This window comes from Drosophila willistoni (assembly GCF_018902025.1).
Source record: "Drosophila willistoni isolate 14030-0811.24 chromosome 2R unlocalized genomic scaffold, UCI_dwil_1.1 Seg167, whole genome shotgun sequence".
Taxonomy (NCBI): Eukaryota; Metazoa; Arthropoda; class Insecta; order Diptera; family Drosophilidae; genus Drosophila; species Drosophila willistoni.
This window is the reverse complement of record NW_025814050.1, coordinates 16,321,077-16,342,983: the sequence shown is the minus strand read 5'-3', so window position 1 is coordinate 16,342,983 and position 21,907 is coordinate 16,321,077. Positions and strand designations below refer to the sequence as shown.

General features: G+C 35.7%; 1 protein-coding gene across 6 annotated transcripts in view; it reads left to right on the top strand.

Moving 5' to 3' along the window:
- The window catches only part of LOC6642346 (serine-rich adhesin for platelets), a 37,782-nt gene that overhangs the window by 6,004 nt on the left and 9,871 nt on the right, over nt 1-21,907 (top strand). For all 6 annotated transcript variants that reach the window (XM_023175899.2, XM_002065140.4, XM_023175900.2 and 3 more), the window contains exon 2: nt 4,325-4,369. The gene's annotated coding sequence lies outside the window, so the exon portion shown is untranslated. The remainder of the gene's footprint in view (nt 1-4,324; nt 4,370-21,907) is intronic.

The window sequence follows — 21,907 nt, the reverse complement described above, 5'->3', positions numbered from 1 at the left end:
CAATATCCTTTCTCTTGCCCCATGTTGCAATCAATGGTTTTGCCTTCTCTTTCATTCATTCTCTTTCCCTGTCTCTGTCTGTCTCTTTCTCTATCTATTTCTCTGTGTTTGTGTTTGTGTCTGAGTGACTGCATTTTGAAGAGGAAAAAAACTTGAAGAAAACTTTGTTACCCAGCTTGTTTTACCTAAATTCTATTTGTGTTCGTCTCACCAACTCACTCTTTGACTTTTTGCTGTTTTAGTTTTGGCTAAAAACGAACGAAAAAAAAAGGAGGAAGAAGAAAATCTCAAATCTACGACTGCGTGTTGTTTTTAGTTGGTTTAAGCCGTCTATAAACAAGAACTTGACACTTACACATAATCTATAGGCTTTAGCCAACAGTCCTTTTCATTCCCACAGGACTTTTGGTTTAGATTTATTGCCTTTCGCCTCGATTGTGTGCGTGTGCCTTTTGCGTGTACGTGTCCATGTGTTTGTTTGCCCATTCAGTTTCATAATTGATGAACATTGTGACTAGAGATCATTCCTATATGGATGGCATTTATAGGAGAATGCATTTATGTCAATCACACACTGATTCAATTAAATGAAGTGCAGTTTACACAGAAGACCAGAAAGGATGGGAAAAGAGAAAACTTTGCATCACAGCGATTGATGGTCTCGTATATTTGAACCTCAAAGCAAATTGTTGACTCAATTGATTTACTTGCCCCCAGTAGTAGGCAATAGATTTAATTACATATAAAATATGTATATGTACAAGGCTCTTAAGATTGACAATGTAATGCCAGATAAAACTGGCAAAAACTACATTCAGACGGTTGGTGAATCCTTTAAACAAGAAAAACATACTCTTTACCTAACCCTCTTATGGCTAGGCGGGGCTAAGTTAAATCGTTGTTTTATCAAATTTTAGGAACATTTATAAAACTTTCTCATCTTATACCTGTTTTTGTAAATGATAGGCAAACGTTTCTTAAAATACTTTTTATTTTATTGACAAGAAGTTATTGAAATTTCACTAATATTAATGTCTCTAAAAGTCTGCCAATCAAAATTGAAGACGTTAATACTGCAGACCAATTGTCTTAGTGCTATGATTTATATGTTTTAACACCTTAAGAGATTTTTCTTTATGCCAGCTAAACATTTTCGCAAAATTAAGCTGGCTAAATGGCTTGCTAAGTGAACATAATAAATTAATGTTGGCTAAAATAAAAGTTGACCATAATCCTTGAAACTTTACAACAATAGCATTAATTCACCTGGCCATAAAAGAATATAAAGAACTTACAATCGACTTAAAAATCCATTAACAAAAATTAATGGATTTAATATTAAAGCTGTGGCTAAGAAAAAAAGGCAACTGAATGACTGCAAACGTTTATTGTTTGATCATTATTTATATTTTGATTTGAACATCCTGATGCTGTTCAAATATCAAGTAAAATGTCAAGTGTTTATCCGTGTATTTCTTTTACGCTCACTTCGCTCAATTGTCATCAAAGCCATTGCAGCAGGTGTTAAGGCGTGAAAATAAAGCAATGCAAACGAAAAAGCACTCACATACACGCACATAAAGGGGCACAAATGGGGAGGCAAGAAAAGAAAAACGTGCCAAATGCCTTCAAGGAGGCAACTAAAAGTCACACAGATGCGTCATAAGCAACAATAACAACAAAAATGAACAACAATTGAGTGGGGATAAAGCTGAAGCTGCTCTAATGATGCCAGACAAGTAGAAGAAGAAATAGCAAAGTCTTGCTGTGTGTATGTGTGTGTGTGTGTGTGCGTGTGTTTGTGAATGATTGTCGACGCCTGATGATGACAAGTGTTGCGTGTTTTGAATATGCCTGATGCTTCTTCTTCTACTTATACAAACACTTCCCCCACTTATCTTGAGCTGAACATAAATGACAAGGCAAAAGCAAAAATTTCAAGTTTGCTTGTTGATTCGTTTTGTTTTGGTGGTCCTTCAATTGAAACAAACATATGTTCACGAGTCACGGGGGCGTGGCATACTCATTAATCGTTCTATTTTAAATGGCAAAACTTTTTCAATAGTTTTTCCATTGCTCCGTTTATCCTAGAGTTAATCATCAATCATTTTATTTAGCTCAAGAATTGCTTCAGAAGAGGAAAAAAGAAATGGTTTTCAGCCATATGCTGCTTGGCTCCTAAAAGGCTGCAGCAATTTCCTTGATTAGGCTGAATGTCTAAGGGAATTTTTTTCTTGTTGCCTTCTCTCAGTTGGTGTCTTTTTTCTTTTCTTTTTACTCTGCTGTTTGTTATGGCCGGAACATAAAAACTAAACGCCAACACACAACCACCGACACACACACACACACCGAGACAAATAATTGATACGGCACACACACACATACAGAAAAGTATATACATATATGCAGAGAAGCAAGAAAATGGCCCACAGTTTTTAGAAGTTTTTCTCACCCTTAGCAAAAGGTCTTTTGTATGTATTTTTCTCTACAAAATAAGGTAATGGATATGATAAATATAGTATACATTTTGGCACGTTATATGAATTTTCTTATATATACATATACGTATGTGGAAAAAATCTTCTTTTAAGCCAATTCTTAAAAAGGAAATGAAAAGGTGTTCTGACAAGTTTTTCTTCAGATTAGTGTCTTTTAGAGTAAAAAAACATTATAGGGAATGCTTGGAAAAATACACCTAATTGTTAGCAAATTTTGTTAATGTTTGCCTTCATATCTCTCCTTGGGTGTTCCTTTCTCTAGTCGCTTTCAAAATGAATATCAAAAGTGTATTCAAGTCTTCGCATTGAATATATTTGATGTACATCTTTTTTATATTGTTTCTCGGCTGGGAACCGTAACTCAAGGTAACATCTCTTTGCCATCATCTCACCCAGAGTAGCGTTGCTTCGTACGTTCATTTCGTTTTGGTTCGTTTCGTTTTGGCACAGGTGTACATTGATATATGGTCTTGGTTTGGGTAAGGCCAAAGTCGTTTTAGGCTTAGGTCGTCTGATATATAGAGCCACGTGGCCCATACAAACACACAGCCTCACACACACACACACACATGTCCATACGGTCACATAGATGCCCAAGTTCTATATTTGGGTGTGTGTGTGCACATTTGAGTTTCTAATCAAGGTAATTTTATGTTTGCCAAGCTCGCTTAATGCCAAAATTACATTTTTAGTTGGTGTCGGTTTGGTTATCCTCACATTTTGGCTTGCCTGCCAAATGATTTTTGGCTTATGCCTGATAAACTCAAGCCAACTCATAGGCTTATCCTTAATGTGTGTGTTTGTATGAGTGCGAGTTTCTTCACGTATGTGTGTGTGTGTGTGAGCTAATTAGGCCAGAGTCCTGCAGCCAAAATGGCCACATTATTGTTAGTGGAGGTCACATTTGAGGCTTTGGCCTTGTCTTGACTTGTTGCCCGATAAAGTATGCTATGCAAAAGTGTTGAACCATCTCTCTCTCTCTTAGCTTCGCTTTGACAACTCAATTTGAACTCGAAAACTTCCATTCATTTATGCAAGCAATCAACTAGCCTTCATCTCATATCCACACCATGAGATTCCTTGCTTTCACCAACTGACAATCAATCAATCAATCGATCAATCCATCCATACGTCTATCGTTGGTTAGGTCAAAAGAGTTTGTCGTTGATGAAAGCTTTTTAGCGACATGTACATGTGCATGGGTATTGGTTAGGCGTGTAAGTGTCTGTGTGAAAATGTGACTGTGAGTGTGTATATGCTGCACTTAATGCATCATTGGCCCAAACGATATCTGGGCCATTGGCATTAAGTGCTTGTAAATTTTGCATTTGATTTGACATGAAATGCACATGTTTGTTGTTTTTTTTTTTATTATTTATTTCCGCCAAAGAGGATTATAAGAAAAACCAATAATGCCCTTCAATACAGATTTTTTTTTAAAAGCTTCCATAGCTGCCAATGCAGATAAAGTTTATTGTGTTAAATCAATAAAGAAATTTATATTTAACAAATAATATTACATGCAAGTTCAATATTTGTTATAAGTGAATTAAAATATTGTTGATAAATCCATGGAATTATTTTCATTTTAGTTTTTATTACTCTAACAAAGAATATTTTGTTGAAATTTTGGAAAATAACAAGATTCAACAATACAAACAAAAAACAATGGAATGCAAAAAATGCTTATAAATAAAAGGATTTTATTAAAGAACCTTAAAAACTCATTGAGTCATTTCATTCCTTCACTTATAATATTTTTTTTAAAACTTTAAATAGTTTACCAAAAAGTATACTCATTATTATTTCACTTTCTTCTCTTGCAGTTGACATGTTTAAAGTTCACATACGTTCTCTCACTTAACATATCGGTAAGTATCAACTTCAAATTTAAAACAAACAACAAAAAATAAAGCAGAAAACTCATTAAAAATGAATAACAAGTTGAGGCTGGCATAAAATGAAAAAGAAAGGGAATGCGACCCAAAAGCATAAATTATACAACTCAGTTGGCAGATTTGGAGACAGCAGCAGGAGAGCAAGTGAGGCTAATCAAAAATACACACACACACACACACCTCAAACACATACATGCATGCACAGTCAGCATTTATGAGTAGTAGAGGAAGGGGGAGAAAATTCATAGGGATTTGCTTTATGCAAAAGTTTTCTAAAAAATATTTTTGGTTGAAATTTTGGGCAAAAGTTGAAACTAATTGACAGGATTGAAAGAGAGTTGCTTTGCACATTAATCATACGCCATGTGTTCATAAATACACACAGGATTTTAGGCATGGTAGACATGAAAATTTCATTTAATTTTAAGCTTGTTATGTCTCCCCATGTGTATCTGCATGTGTGTTTGTGTGTGGAGTCCTGTCTATCTGTTGTGAAGACAAACGCCCTTAAAGCTGTCATTAGTTGAAATCACATGTCAAGGGCAGAACGAGCGACAGAGATAGAGAGAGACAAAAGCAAAGAGAATGACCCAACAATATATACAACATTTATTTATGTATTTATGTATGTGTTTGCCTACGTGTCAGCTTTATCTACCTTTCTGGCTCTATTTTATGACAGTTCATTGATATGCATTTGACTACACATCCGTTTTTTTTTCACCATGTGAATGAGGGTAAGGAAAAAACCCTTTTCTACCAAAAAAACGGCAATGAATAAGACTTACGAAAAGCAGAAGCAAAAATTCAATTAAAAACACACACAATGGCGACAAACACGCACAAGGAAATCAGTTTATGAAAAACCAAGTAGAACCTAAAGTTTTTTTTGCTGCCGTTCAACTAAAGTTAAATTCAAATTTCATTCCATTTCATCAAATGTGGTTTAAAGTCAAAGACAAACTTCATCTTGTATACAAAAATCTCATCAAATTTTCAATAGACACCTGAGAGTAAGCTAACAACAACAAAATTAGATAACTTTTTTGAGGGTAGGGACGTGTTTTGGAGAGGGTAAAAGTAAAAGTTGTGCATTCATATACATCTTCTTCTTCTGCTTCTTCTTGTTGTTCGGCTAGGTCAGACAGCCAGACACTTAATCCTCACGTTTACACCTCAACGCACAAAAACAGATAGATAACCGAGAAAACTGGGCATGACCTAAAGGGGAGGAGTCGAGTCAAGCCAAAACAGCCATAAATTCGTGTATCTACTTAATAATTAACCGAATAGATAGCTTTGACTTCAAGTATATATATATATATATATATATGGGGGAGGTGGGAGGATGCTTCAAAAGTTTTACTTAAGGAGAGAATAGGGTGGAGCCGGCATCACCACAATGGCTTTATAGACAGCTCTATAACAATGTGGCAACTAGAGATGAAGAAGTTGTTGTCAGAAGATAAGGATAAGGACATGAAAATATTTAAGTATACCAAGCGATGAAAAGTCAAAAGTACAAAAGAAGGTGAGAATCATCATCATCTTTATCATCCTTTTGGAGGAGGGATGGAGGGCTATAAAAGCACTACTTACATATTTCGTATTAAATCAAGAAAATTGTAAACATTTTTGATAATCCACTGTCTGCCATTTTAGCATATTAAATATTAACAAGTAAATGCCTAAGAAAATGCCATAAATAATAATTTGTATTTGGTTTGCATTTTCCTTATTTTTTTTTTTACATGATGCTATTTTCAGCATATTTTCTCTGCTAACCCAACAAGACCAATGTATTCCTTTCAGCCCGTAGGTATGCTACAATTTGAGGTTCTCTCTCTTTCTTAATGAACGAAGGGGAAAAAGGAAAACTTAGATGATTACAAGACAAAATGTGGCATGGCTTTAATTGCACTTGAACCCCCAACTCTACTTGCAAAGCGATAACCTCAACCGAACCTTCTGCCCCTGCCCGCGCCCCCGCCCTGGTGACCCTCATGACTCAACCCCAAAAGGCAGTTCAAGTTAATTTGCTCAACGCTCTAGCTCAACGATGTTCCACTTGCTCATTAATTACAGCTTAGTCCAGGAGGCATTCCGCAAGGAGCCGCATTGCTACCCCTAATGATTTACCTACCTGCAAAAATGTTGTTGTTGCTGTTGCTCCAGTTGCTCCAGTTGCTGCTGCTATTGTAACTTTTTGCGCTTTATTATTTCTTGATTTCTTTTGGGAACCTTTTGCACCTTTTCTGCATTGTGTGGCCTGTCTGTAGCATTCTCGTGTACTTTATCTACATCTGTATATCTGTCCAAATGTCTGCTTGGCCTTTGGAGATTCTCTTTTTGGTGGTTTTCTACCTTTTTGCTATCGTTTCAACATCATCTCTTGTTCATCTATTAATGCTTTGTAATCAAATATATGCAGCAACATTTTTTTTCCTATCTTTTCTTCTTTATTATTATGATTATTTTTTTTTCTTCCTTTTTTGTTGATTATTTTGAGTTGTTTCCCTATTTTTTTTTTCTTTTTGTGGCTATCTGATGACGGTTCACATTTTCGTGTTTTTTTTTGCTCCTGCCACGCCCACTCATTGCGCATTTAATTAAGCAAAAAGCAAGACTAGAGCACAAAATAGCAGCAGCTGAGTTTCGTTTGCATTTTTTTTTTTTTGGTTTTTTTTTGTATCCGCGGCACTTGTTGCCCATTTTGCGGTTTTGCTTTGTTGTCGCTTTTCTATTTCCTTTTTTGCGTGTATCTCCTTCTGAGGGAAATTCTTGTGAAAATTCATTTTGGTATGCCAGAGAAAGAGTGAAAGAGTAAACAATATTAAATATGCTTTAAATTTTTAAGGAAACGCAAAATATTTGCTTTTACTTAAGAAATTTAGAAATAATTAGTTTGTTTTTTTATCATTAAATCAAAAAGGAAGTAGCTGAAAATGATCAAAAGGCATTAACTAGTAACTTGAGTCAGAATCATTAAATTTAATAGTTTGGTTTAAGATTGATGTTTAAAGTACTTTGTTGAAAGTAAATTGCATGAATTCCTTTGAAACTACTGAAGACTTGTTTAGTGTAGATAATAAATCATTTTGGAATTGAGAACTATGATAACTATTTGAACAATTTATATCACTTGTACATAGTTTCATTTTACTCTTAGGTATTCCTGACACTGACGACAAATTCTATGTAGCGTTCATGAGTCGATTTTTACCATCTCCTTTTTGCACTTGTGTCCCATTGATTTCTGTTTTGGCTCTGGCTCACATTTTGCTGCTTTACCTTCGTCAATTTGTGTCGTCTGTCGGCTGTCGCCTTCTCAACCTGCTGCCTGCACTCACTTTGCCAATTTGCAACTAAATTGCAAGGCTGTCATCGGGTAAGAGTCGTGTGCAATCCAATGTAGTAGCGGCACCAACAGCAGCACCAGCAGCAGCAGAAGCAAATAAACTGACTCACGTTCTCTCAACGAGTCAGCCAACAATTTAATAAGAAAAATATGTTTGTCGCGACGTGACAACTGGGACACGCTTTACACCCACACCACACACACACACACACATACACATACAGCAACAGAGACCCACAAATGAGTGGTAAAGAGGCAGAGGCAGAGCCAGAGAGAATTACTCTTAACCAAATGTCATGCCACAATGCGCAATGTAATTTAATTTTAATAAAATTGTAAAGCAATTAACTTCTAGAGCAAAAGCATAAATGAGATACCAGACGGAGACCGAGGTGAAGATGAGGAAGATGTGCAACAATTAATAATGCATTAAGCCTCAAGAGAGAAAGGGAAAGGAAAAGAAAAGAAATGAAATAGGAGCCACCGAGAGAGAGAGAGAGTCGCCCTCTCGAAGAAAACTTAAGCCAAAATGTCAAGATTGCAACTACAACAAGGTCATCTTTCCCCCACCCATCTTCTCTCGGCAAAGACAACTTAATTAACCTCGACCTTCTCCTCCTGCTCGCTGACGAGGCTGACGTCAGTCATACAGTCAGTGAGTCGTTTTGCCATTGCCTTCTCGTCGAAAACAAGCCACGTTCAATGTCGCTGACGCCAGTGGACATGCAGTCAGTGTCAAATTCAGTGGGCAACTCTCCAGTTTTTTTTTTATGACTTTTTATACTTACATACATATGTATATATAGAGATACGATTCCAGTTGACCATCGACTATGTCCACATTAAGACATCAATAATATAAAATTTATACAAACAACAAATAATAGTAGTTAATAAATGTGCGTAAGCGTCTCGTTGCGCATTGTCAATTTTGCGCATGCGCCCAGCCGGCATAAAAAATGAAACCACAAAACCAAAAACCATGGCAAAACCTGTTCAGCAGCAGCAGCAGCAGCAGTCTCTCTCACAATGTTGCACACACTTACACACACACACACACGTAAACTCACACTGGTACAAGTGGCAGACTGCAAGCGGCTGGTTGCTGCTGGTGCTGATGCAGTTTCAAGAACCAGGTCAAGGTTGCATGTTGCATTGACGATCAGCAACAGCAGCAACAGCAGCAGCAACCAAACAACAGAGCTTTCGCCTTGTTCGGGTTCGGTTTTTGTATTTTACATTGAAAGTCAAGTTCGCTTACAAACACACACACACACACACAAATACACACATTCGCATTTGATTGACATTGGACAACGACAAACATTGATAATGATCATGATCATGATTGTGTGAAGGAAAAACCGGGCATGTGGCTATGACTGGATCACTTTGTTCACACATGACATAATTGACTAGAAGATGCATTCGAAGAAACAAAACTATATATTATAACGAATTCCTGATTCCATTTTAAACAGTACTAAACTTTGTAGAACGAATTGTTTCTAATTATAGTTTCATTACATTCGAATAACTAGTGAGCTTATATAGTTTAAGCAAACTTGCTCTAGGTCATACTCGCAATATTTTACCTGTTAAATATTTAATTAGGTTTTAATGCTGATTTTTTCATTTAATGCTCTTATATATCAAACATTCAGTTAATGGATTGTTTTGATAACTGAATAAAAGAATCTTTGATTCCAAAACGTTCTTAGAATGTCTTCTAATATAATTGAAACTGATATCTCAAATAAAAAACGAATTGGTAAAACTTATGATACAAATTAATAAATTGTTCATAAAAAAAAAAGAAATAATGTTAATATTTTTGTTGATATATTAGCTATTGTTAAACATAATTTTCAGCTCAGCTTTCTGTGACTCCTACAATATGTTTCAAAATTTACATTAATGTTCGAAAAATATTCTTTTTATTGAATTTCCATTGAATTATATTTTTTTTATTAATTGTCATGGTGCATAATTAATAAAAAAAAACCAATTTAGTTAATTATTATTACCAATTTCACCATTGATTTTTTGCAATGGTATGCATATTTCATTTCATTTATTCATTAAAATAGCCAATTAAATAAAAATTTATATCATTTCAATGATGTAAAAAAGAAATCCCCTCAACTGAAATATGAAACACTATTTGCAATTAATTGTATATAAAAAGCAGAAAAGATTGTTGTCGCTGAACTATGCAAATCGAAGTCTTAATACTCTATTTGTGGAAAATTTCTTTTTGACTCACTGTAGCTTTTGAGTCATCTGAAATATTGAAACGTAATAGATCTCCATGCTATTTTAATTTAATTGATTCGTTGCATGAAGTTGAATTTCTTGGATTAAGTTTTTGCCATAGCTAATTTTTGTTGAATGAGTAATTTTTAAAATCCTCGTGAGACGTAGCGAAATTTTAGATTAGATGATTGAGAAACGATATAGAAATGTGTACTTTGTTCAGAGACACCTTCTTGTTTTACAATATATGGAATTTTTACGTTTTTAAATAGAATTTCTATTCAATCAGTATTAATATGATTGATAAAGTGAAAAAAGAAGAAACTACATTAATGATTTTAAAGTATATTTATCTAAATTTAGATTTATATATTACAAGTAAACTTGAAATTAAAATTAATATGCTCTTTTGTCAGTGTATTAAACATGCTTGTAAATAAATTGCATAATAAAATTGTTAAGTCAAGTGCAGCAGCGGCATGCAACGTTTTCATTATTTCAACTCTGCCCCTTGATTTACTCACCATCCCTCTTTGTCTCTCTCTATCTCTCTTTTCATATTCTCTCTGCCCCTTTGTGTTTGCCTCTGATTAATGACTAGCCACACACAGATGCGACCTTTTCCCTTTTATCCTTATGCTCATCCTTCGACCTTCTTATTAAGTTTGCTGCACAAGCAACTTGAGCTCAAGTTAAGCGAATATGCTATTAATTTTCATAAGTAAATGAAAATTGATATATGTTCTTCTGTATGTAGTTGTAGTTGTACATGTATGTGTATTCTCCTGAGGGCGTGAGAGTGTCTATGCGTGTAACCAAAAAAATTCCATTACTGGGCATAAATTGGGCGATGGTCTTTAATGGAAAAATCTCTGCAACATTCCAGAACTGAATTGTCTTTGAAACTCATGCAGTAAAACTACAAAATATTGCCAGTGCATAAACTAATACTAAAAATATGCTATATATATATATTTATATAGATGCACAGACATACAAAGATAGCTATGGTAGTTGTTATTGCTATGGGAGACCCTGAAAATTGCAGCAAATAGAGACAGAGAGATAAAACACAGAGACACACACAAAACATATAGAGAGACAGTGAGACAGTGAGACTAAGAGAGAAAAATAGCATTGAGCAACAACTTGGCAGCCTCGTTGAGAACTCATCACTTGGTTGTTGTTGTTGTAGTTGTTGTGGCTGTTATTGTTTCAATTGCAACCGCAAATTCTATGCGGCAACTCAAATGACTCAAGAAGTTGTTGATGTTGCTGCTGCTGCTCTGTTGCCAGTGATAAGGGACCTCGGCATCATTTGGTTGGTTTTTTTTTTTGCTTTTTTCTATGCTTAAGAATTATGACAAACAGCAACCACAAAAGTGGTTGCGCTTCTACTCTATACATACATAAATAGTGTAAAGTGGTTCACTTTGTTCTCAACAATTGTCACAAGGCCAGAGAAGGAACACGCAATGTTTTTTTTTGTCTAGCTGCTTTATTTGTTTTTGTTGCTGATCTTGAACCGATTCGCCATATACATTTATAGCCATGCCATGGCATTGATGATGCATACATACATATATCAATAAATTAGAATTGTTCTCCTTCTTAAGTTTTCAACTATTGCGTATACGTAATAAACTTGAACTTGCAAATATTACTTATACGCAGCATATGAAATGACCTTGCCTTTTGTTGCAACTAATTAGTCTCTATACACACACATACACACACACACACTAAACAACAGCTTTGTTTGATTATCAATTAAAAAACAAAAACACACCAAAGTGGACCTGACCTCAAGATAACAAAAAAAAAATATATATATTTATGATGAGCTCAGCTCTTTATCTCACACTATCCGTTTTGCCTTCTCCCTTTTACTGTGTTTCTTTACAAATTCTTAGAACTAATGCAAGTCAAGTTTTACATTTAAAATGTTGTTATTCATAATGAAAATTCTCAGCTCGATTTAATGTTCAATATTTACAATAGAAAAATGGAAAAATGTTAAGAAATAAACAGTTTACTCATTCATAGGCATCATCGTTTCCAGCAAATGCTGTGGATAATTTCATTTTGTTAAGCCTTTCAAGTCCTAAAATAGTTAGACATGCCAACAGCTGGTCAAGCAATAATGTAACAAATATGTTTCTATATGGAATGTTTATATTAAAGCTAACCGAAAATGCGAAAATATGTCCTTATACATAGATGATCCTTTTAAATTTTACTGATAGTTGTCCCTAAAAAATTTATTCTTTCATCTTTTCTAAGCCAAGTATTTAATTATTTTACTCTTTTCTCTGTTTTCAATTCATGTCAATGCATATTTTAGTCCCAACCCTCACACACACACACACAAACAGAGTAGACTCTCATAACTCAAGGACTTCTGGCTCCACCTCCTACCACTAAATCAGTTTATTTGTGCCAGGCACGTCCATTGAGGCGTTCATTCGCACGTTTTCACAGAGCTTCTCAGTTCTGTCTGCACATTAATCATAATTTCACGATTAGCGTAAGTTTTTTTTTTTCATTTTCATTTTTGGTTTTTTCTTTTTTCGTTTTATGTTGGTTTATTAAATATATTTCATCGTCGATGCCACGCGTCGATAGGCAAGCAAGTCGCAACGTCGTCGTCAACATAAATTGCAAGTAGATGGAAAAATATATCCAGCAGCAAAAAAATACATCAACAACGAAAACAATGTGAATTTATGATGTTGGCTGGCAGCAAAGTGAACAACAAATTTATGGCTCACTTTTAATTATGCAACACACACACACATAAGAGGCATGTTTTTTAAGTGCAGGTACTTGCAACAAAGTCAAATGGCAAGGCATGTTTAATATTTAATAACTGAAACATTTTATATTCAACGTATGTTGTTAATTTTTAAAGATTTACTTACCCATTTCCAGAAACCTTTAACTTAATGAAACTTTGATCTTTTATTTCTTGGTCTTTCGATTAGTAATTGATGAATTCATTTCCATTTCATTAGAAATCGAATCAAGATTTACGCTACTCTAAAACTCTCTTGTGCCATTCATTCGATTCATTGGCCATGTCATGGGCTCACTGCCACGCCTCTTTTGCATAATTCAAGTTTAGTATACTTGGGTTTGGGGTTTCTATCTATATATCAGCGGCTGCTGCCACCAAAAAGCAAATCGCATATTTTAGCACTTGATGGTCTCGGTCCTAGCAAGGATTCAAAGTCAGCTTATTAAATATTAAAGCAACGACTAGAGACCGCTAAATCCTGTGGCTGTCAAGGCTGCTAAACTCAACTCGAGTTGACTCAAAAAAGCTGTCACACATCCACATCGAAGGAAGGAAGGAAAAACAAGAAAAACCATGGGGGAAAATGGAAAAAAGCAAAACTGGGTGCAAGAGTGAGACACACACACACACACACAGAGGGCGAAGGCTTTGCTGGGAGTTTTACAGTTGCTGTTTCTGCCACCTGCAGCCGAATTCAATTTCTTGCTGTCCGCTTGATACTCCATTTGGTGGTAAGTAAGTTGCAGGCAGTCCACCGAGGCAGGCAGCAGTTGAATGAAAAGAGAAAAGCCAAGTCAAAGTAAAAAGAATGAAAACTGGGGAAGCCGCGATGAGGGGAGGGGCAGAAAAAAAAACCAACTACTAAAAGTATTATTATTGTTGCTTGCACCTTGAGGTGGTTTACTTTGTCACGGATATGTTTTCTTTAGACTTTCTCTTGTGAGGAGCAACGAACAGGACGAGCTGCCACGCACACACATAAGCACACACACACGCATCTCAACAATATATGTGAATAGATGCCTGTCCTGCCTGTGTGTGTGTGTGTGTGTTGAAACATGCCGGAAGTTAAATAGGAAATTTTATATGCTTTTATAACTGTGCACGTGTTTACAAGAACCAAGTCAAGCTCCTGTGTTCTTGCTACTGCAACCAAAAAGCCGAAAGAGGATTCTCATATGAGTATGGGAATATGTGTATGTGTGAGGGTGTGTGTGTGAGGGTGTTTGTGCCTCTGACTTTTCCTTGCGGCAACTGCGCTCGTTTGATAAAGTGCCGCTGCGGCTTTGACTACTGCTGCAACTTTGAAGTGAGTGAAGGACTGTTGGCTGCTAGTTTTGACTTAGTTTGGGCCAGCCTTGAAAATTAATCAAATTCCCAGAAACTGCATGTAACCAAAACATGTTGAGGAATAAATTTGTTGATGCATTAAATAGGCTTAAAATTTATGTTACAACGTAGTTAAATTTTTGGTATTTACCTTAAATAATATCAATACTAATTGACTTATACTGTCAGAATTTGCCATAATCGTTAATTTTGTTTTCAATGCACCATTAACCATTATAACATGGTCTGATTTTTATTAGCCTTAGATTAGACAAAATCATATCATTCGGAAATTACAAAACAAGAAAAATATTCATAAATATTTAAGGACAAATGAAATACCAAGAAAGAGAAACCACTGACTTCTATGACAGGTTCAACTAAACTTAGAAAAACAAGTAATAGTTCAATTAATAGGATAAAACAACAAAAAACAAATATCAAATCAGCACTCTAATTGCAATTTACATGATTTAAACCCAAATCATAGACTAATTTCCTAGAAAAGAACGAAGAACTTTACAGAGATTCAGCAAAGGATTCCCTTAGCACAATCTAACTTTAATCGAATTCACATAAATTATCAGATTTTGCCATCCACACACTATTTGCACTTTTACGGTAACCGAAATAAGAGAAAGAAAAAAAAGAGCAAACATATTAATGTGACATTTCCACAAGGAGAAAATGTATGTGTGTATAAGTGAAGGGGCTAAAGGGAAAGTGAGACATTTACCGCACTTAATTTGTTAACCAACCAGAAAACGAAAATCCACTTGAAAAAATAATGTGGAAATCAAGCGCTCTTAAGGCTGCTGTTAGTAGACCCAGGATTTGAGGCATCTAAGCGGAGTACACAGCCTGAGAGAGAGAGAGAAGACCATAAAAAGGAGGTAGAAGTTGAATTTTCTCTCTGGTATCCTCTTTCGACGCAATCAACACAAATGCTACTTAAAAATTTATTTGTGACACGCACGAGACGTACGAAAAGCAGCAAAAAAAATGAGGAGGAAGACACACACACACACACTCGCACGAAAACGTCTCGCATGTGGGGCAGACAAAAAAGGACAATCAACATTTTAACACTTTGAAGGCAAGAAAAAAAAAAAAGAAAACGTACTGAAATGAGAAATAGAATGGGGAGAATGGGTCCGAAGGATGAGCTGAAAAATGTGTTGCGGTCATGCATTTTTATACCAAACTGAGGATGGAATAAAAAGGACGACACTGGGACAAAGGGACACAGAATTGAGGGACATGGTCAGGGCCTGACATGAGCCAGCCAGCAATGGCCAGCAGGATATAGCCAGGAAGCAGGCGTCACTTGTCTGGGCGCCCATTTAAACCCGTTTGAGCCTGTCATTTGGGGCCAGCAGCTTCTTTTTATTCCTTCTCCTTGTATCTTGCCCGATGTTGGTGTGTGTGTGCGATGTGATAGCCTGTGCTTAGCCACATGATATATACTCTCATGTATATGTAAAACACTTTTTTTTTTTTGCTTACTTGCCATTGAAAAATTAATAAAATGTGGAAAATGAAAAATCTTATGACACCCTAAAACAGCACCAGCAGCTGCTGCAGCAGACATAGCTTTCTCGATGCCATGTCCTTGTGACACGTGTCCTGCACAAATATTGACCATACAAGTGTGTATGTATGTTTGTCCGCCGGAAGTTCAAGCTAGTCTCAAATCTTTTGAGCAACTTTTGTGTAAACTTTTCTAATCAAACACTTGGCTACTCGGCTTGAAAACTATCCTTGCCAAAAAACAAGGGAAAACTCTGCTTGTTTGTTTGCTTGTTGTTATGCTGCTGCTGCTGCTGCTGTTGCAGTTTCTTTCCTCCATCTCCCCCTACCGCATACCAACGAGGTAAATGAAGCAGCTCAATTTTTGCCCACAATCCCTTCATTCTTTCTCTGTCTCTCTCTCTCTCCCACTTTCTATTGCAAAAGTGTTGCTTGGCCAAAGGATGAGAAGGATTGCGGGCGTAATGAAGCCGCACAAATGCACACACACACACAGGACTCAAAGAACTCGCAAAAAAATAACTAGAACTAGTTGGTTCTTTGACTGTAATCAAAAATTGTTGTTCTGGTTGAGGTTACAAAAGAAAAAGAGAAAACTAAACTGCAATTTGCTGTAGCGAATGGGAAAGAATTTCACTGAAGTAACCAATTTTTTATTGCATTCGAGTAAAAATGTTTTGCGTATTTTTGTAATAAACTGCGTGAAGTTTGAATATCAGTTCACTTTCACATTTAAGTCTAAGCCATATTTAAAATTTTCAAACTTATTTCTAGTAAGTTTTAAGTTGTATTTGACGAGGTATAAACATAACTTTATTATTATGTTTTTTGGTAGATTTTTTTCTTATCTTCGATTTTATTTCTGTTTTTAACTAACACAATGTAGGTTTTTAAATATTGTTAAAAACATAAAAACATACTGCGTTAAAATTCTCTTCATATTTGACTTTTTGCAAATTAGTATTCAAAAGTATCCTTAAATCGTTGATTAGTATAATAACTTTTATCAAAATGTCTATTTAAAACTAAAGAGTTTAAAGTTTTTCAATTCTTAAATATTTTATTTCCCCTCTTTAACTTACAAAGAATCAAATATAGTTCACAATTTATTTTTCATATTTTGCTGTTTACTTCCGTTTTCCGGTGCTTTGGTTTAAATGATTCTTAAGATTTAACGAGCAAATTTCCGACATGGTTAAAACTTTACTTAACATGCTTATGTTACTCGTGTTTAACAGAGCTGAAAATTTAAGAGAAATCCTTTGTTTCTCTTAACTTACACAGCACTGTTAGTTAACAGAGTCTTGCAAATGCTGCCATAAGAGGACCAACTAGGAGCAGCAGCATCAATCCAACCACGGCGGCCACTTCTTCAGTTGTTGTTGGACTCCAAGAGCGTTGTGTAGTGTGTAACGGGAAAATAACAGATATATATATATACATATTGTGGGCAGCCAATAAAAATAATAATTTATAAAGCGGAGAGGGAACGAGACGAACGAGTTGGCCAGAGAACGAAAACGAATGCCACAACGAGCGATAGAGAGAGAGAAAGAGAGAAAACACAGGCAAGCGGCTTTAAACAAAAGGACGATGAGTTTGCCGAAGGCATAATGCATCCCAAGTGTATGTGTGTGTGTGTGTGTGAGTTTGTGTAAGTGTGCGAGTGCAGACAATGCAAAACTCGAAACATTAGCGACGTTGTCCTCGCTCGTCGTCGTCGTCGTCGTCCTTACTGTCTGTTAATTTGCATGCTGCCTGCAGATTGCTGCTACTGCTTTTCCTTTTAGCGACCAACATTCGCCATTCTTCTTGTGGTTGCTGTTCTCAACACCTTTTAGCATCAGTTCAACCAACAACAACAACAACAGCAACGAAAATCGCACACAAAAACCGCACAGAGATTTCTTTTTTTTTTCAAGTGTCGAACATGGCCAAAAGGAAGGACCAAACCAACATATGTTTGCTTTTGTTATTTCGCGAAATTAAGTGTGCCTGTGTGTGTCGGCCAACATACCGTATGTGTAATGTTTATGTATGAAAACGAGAAATTGTTATTCATAGACCACAAAAGGTGACAACCATATGCTAACATATGTTAATGTCCTTTCAATGTGGCAGCAGGGTAACCCCCGAAAAGTACTTTACTTCATGTCCACTAATTGCTTTCCCTCTCCCCTCCCATCAGATCAACTTTTGGCAAAAAGAATGTCAAATAAAATGAAATGGAGAATGAAAATACCAAATTTTCAATTTCTAACTGTCTTTAGGCTAAGAAGTTTTTTGTTTTTTTGGGGGCGTGCCCCACAAGTATCTAGTAGACAAAGTTTCCTTTCTTCTCTCTCACACTCTCTACTTTGTGTGTGATTTGCTCTAGCAAAATGGATTTCTACGTGACAAATCTTTATTTAATTTCAAAAAATGCGAAATAAACTTTGACATTTTGTTGAGATTTATGTGAAAGGCAATATAAATAGGTTGCCCCACGCAATGATCTTTCAGGCGGTTAGACAGTAGGAAGTAGGATGTTAAGGAGGCGGGGACGGAGACGAGGGTGAGGTTGTGCATGGGGGCGTTGGGGTGGAGCTGGCTGGTTTGTTGGTTGCAAAAGTACCCAGACAGAGTTTGTTTTCATTTTTTTTTTTTTTTGTTTGGTGTTGGTGCTAAAAAGTTTTGACTGGCTGCCGTTTTAGTTTTGTGTTTGGTTTTTTATTTGACGAACAAAAAAAAAAACGAAAAATGGAAAGAAAAACCTTCAAGTAATAAGGTGGCGTGAAAAAGTTTTTCTTCATTTTATGTTTTAGTTATTTTGTTGCCTCTTCTTTTGTTGTCCTATATATTTTATCTTTGTGGCAATTTAAAGTTCACGAAAATGAAAGAGAGATACAAAACTTCAATTTGATTAGTTAGCTTATTGTTGCTTTGGTGTGTTGATAGTTGTTGCTGTTCTTCATCAAGCTTGTTAATAATTGAAATCTATTGTAATTTTAAATTACAATAAAGCAACATAAAGTAGTTTTTCCTTTTGGCTTTGGACAAATGATTCCTTTGCATGGAAACCTTAAAAATTTCTAGTGCTTCTTTATAGTTTTTCTAATTTTAAACTATTCTAAGAAGTACTACCTAAACTAGTTGCACTTGCTTATAGTTTCTTGGAATCTTTATCGCTTCTAGGAATACAGAAGGTTCTTCTATAAGTGTTCTTAGCCTCCTAACTTCTAAAAATATAACAATATTATAATGTATTTAATACATATCTGAAAACTCTCTTCAACAAATATAATAACTTTATTTATTCAATATGAATACTGTCCAAAATAAGCATCATTCACGATTTAAATAAACTTTTTACTCAACTCACTCATCTCATGCACTTCAAGTGTATATAAAAAATGTAATATTTTGTAATGATTCGAACCACACAATTTGCACTGCCATAAACATGACCATAACAGAAAGAGTCCTGGCAAATTAAAAAAAGAACAGAACACTCCTCCTCGCCGATAAGTAGGTACTTGAAAATGTTTGTGGCTTGGCTTGGCCCATAAATAAATTGATGATGAAGTTAAACATTGTGTAAAGTAGCCAAAGAAATTACACAAACATCGTTAAATTGTTGGTTAGGGCCCCACAAAGAAAGTTTCCTTGAATGGTTTTTGGTTAATGCAATTGCAACAATTTAATTATCACTGTTGATATCAATGGAATTTCCCTTTGGCTAATTTGAAGTTGAACATTTTGGAGGAACTTGAAATTTTTTAATTAAAATGCAAAAAGTCAACAAACCCAAAAAATGTTTCTTACTGCCCTAAAACCATCAATCAGAGGCCTAAAATAAAACCAACACTTTGCCATAAAAAGGCGTTTTACTGTCGCCTCATTATTATCAAATGTCTAAAGAAAAACCAAAAAAACGCAGAAAAAGGATAACCATAGAAGCAAAAAATGAAAACGGGATTCCCAGGACAACGCACTAAGCCCCACAGCAAGATTAATTAAGTCCGCGTAGGCTGCTCAAACAGCATCAGCAGCAAAAACATTAACAAAGGGCTTCTCGCCTTTTTCTTAGCATACTTTTTGGCATTGCGTGAGAAATTAAAATTTCAAAGCGAAACGTGTTGCGGCATAAGAAATAGCTGCCAAGTATGTATGTGAGTGTGTTTGTGTGTGTGTGAGTGTGTCTGCGGCAAGTATTTACTCAGCCAAGAAAAACATAAAACAAAAGCAAAAACAACAAAACTTAAGCAAAAACAAATAAGCAGGAAGCTCGCTTGCTTTTGCTTATTTTTTCTCTTTTTCTTTTTTGCCTGCCTCATAATAAGCATATTTTGAAATGAGTCTAAAGCGGCGATGTCAACAATGCACACGGTGGTCCTCATGTCCAACACACATACGCACTCACACACTCATTTTAAACGACCAGGGATGGATTAGTAAATTTATAGCATACTTTTTGGGAATCATTTTATTTTCGTTAGTTTTTGAAGAATCATTTTTAGTCTTAGCAAAATTATTGCTACTTTCATGAATGACCAGTTTGAATATGTGATTTTAACCTTATATTTGCCATTTGAACTTACACATCAGCACATCAGAATGCATATATAAATTATTAAAATTAGGTTAACAACGTTGTTTGGCAGTGAAAGCGTCCGTGACTGCGATTCGTTCCATCTTGTGAGAACGCCAGCCCTGAGATAAACAAACGCATACTTTAGACGCCTCCGTTAATGAGTTCCGCCTTGACGCTGATGAGGATGTACGTACATATGTATGTACATATATGTATGTGCACGTTTTCTTGTGTGCGTGTTCTTGTGTGTGTGTGGTTGAAGGATGTAGATGAGCTTGTTGCTCCGACAATAAACGTGTTGAATGTCAAGAGTATATTATAAGGCGCTATACATTTTATTATCCTTTCTTTTATTCACTTACTTTTCTAATTGAATGTGTTACTTAAAATGTGATAAACGCCAAATCCATCTTCAATTGCGGCCTTTTGTAAAATGACTATCTTAAGTGAAATGGGATTATATGTATGTATGTATGTATGAGTGTTTTGTGGTCTTGAGTTTGAAGCTTGTTTTGACGACGAGGGGGAGATGCTAATAAAAAGCGCTTAAAAAGAAAAATTATTGCATTTGATAAAAACGACACCCAAAGGATTAAAGAGGAAAAAGTTTGATACGGAGTCGTGGCAGTTTATATTTGTGTTTTGCGTGTGTGTGTGTGTGTGTGGAGCCCTGTCAACATGTTGCTCACTCATGCGCAAATTTGCCCCAAAGAGGAGATTGACCTTCATTTCGGACCCAACTCCAATTAGCCTTAAAATGGATTTGTGTGTTACACACTGTGAAAGAGACACAAAGACAGGGCGATAGGGAGAGGGAAAGAGAAGTAAGAGGAATAAACTACAATACATTTACCCTGGAGATTTGTGGCGCCTTCTTTCCATGTATTTGCATCGTTTCACTCTGAACTCTATGTCCCACAGCGGAGCATCGGCTTTTTATGCGCCCTGCCATTTCAGTCTTGCTTTCCATTGTCAACTTTGTCGCGTTGACGACATTAAAAACGGCCAAAAAACATTTCATTTACAACCAGCCCCATCCCAAGACTCAGACCCAGACCCAGACCCATCCACATGCCATACACACACACACACACTAAAGTCACCCTTGTCCCTAACTGCCTTTTTGGGGTGTTGATCATTGGAGTCACTGCTCCAACTCTCCTGTTCCTTCTCTTGTTATTGTTTGTGATGCTGTTGTTGTTGTTGTTGTTGTTGCTGTTGTCTGGGCATTAAGCGCTAAAATATTTATGAGTTTTTGCACAAATACTCGAGCAAAATACATTGCGTAAATTCAAGCGTATATAAATGTATCTTTAATGATATGGGCCTAGTGCCAAAATCTGCATTTAAAGCAGCTTAAGGTCGACAATGCTTATTCTTAACTTTAACTCTTGAAGTTTTCTTAGATTAAAAAATTAATTGAAAATAATTTCAAAAGTCTCTGTTTGAAAGTTTCTCTATCCAGTAGAGCTAAATGAGTTTTAAAGTGGAGTTATCTTTTATAACCGCTGTAAAAACTAAACTACCATTTACAATTTGCTTAGTGTAGCTTTTTAAAACTTAAATCTTAAATCGATGACATTTTATATTTGTTGGATTTCGCAATAGAATGCAAATAGTCCATAAAATATAGTGAAAAAACCTAAAAACCCTTCAATTCGTCTTGGT